The sequence below is a fragment of the Penaeus monodon genome, chromosome 33 (assembly GCF_015228065.2).
Source record: "Penaeus monodon isolate SGIC_2016 chromosome 33, NSTDA_Pmon_1, whole genome shotgun sequence".
NCBI classification, from domain to species: Eukaryota; Metazoa; Arthropoda; class Malacostraca; order Decapoda; family Penaeidae; genus Penaeus; species Penaeus monodon.
In genome coordinates, this window is record NC_051418.1 from 34,697,821 (window position 1) to 34,698,197 (window position 377).

The window sequence follows — 377 nt, forward strand, 5'->3', positions numbered from 1 at the left end:
TCACACCACGCCGAGACCAACCCTTCACCCTCAGGCAATGGAAGCCCACTGTACTGCCACTTAATCTTTGCATCTGACATCATTTATAACATTATCTGAAATGATACCAAGTGAATGAATTCAGCATTATAAACTACTACGCTTGTATTATCCATTAAACACATTTCTCATGTGATATTGAAATATTAATAAGGATTACGGTTATGTTCTGACTACAAAGAGCTTTTCACAACTGGAATTGAGATTTCGAAAAGACTCGTTTTGCTAATAATGCTATTTTGAAAAGTATGTGTTTGTATAATAAATGGTATCCGATTTCACTTTCCGTTTTGGAGAAGCGGATTCATTTCGGAATACCAAGTAAGTAGAATGAGAAA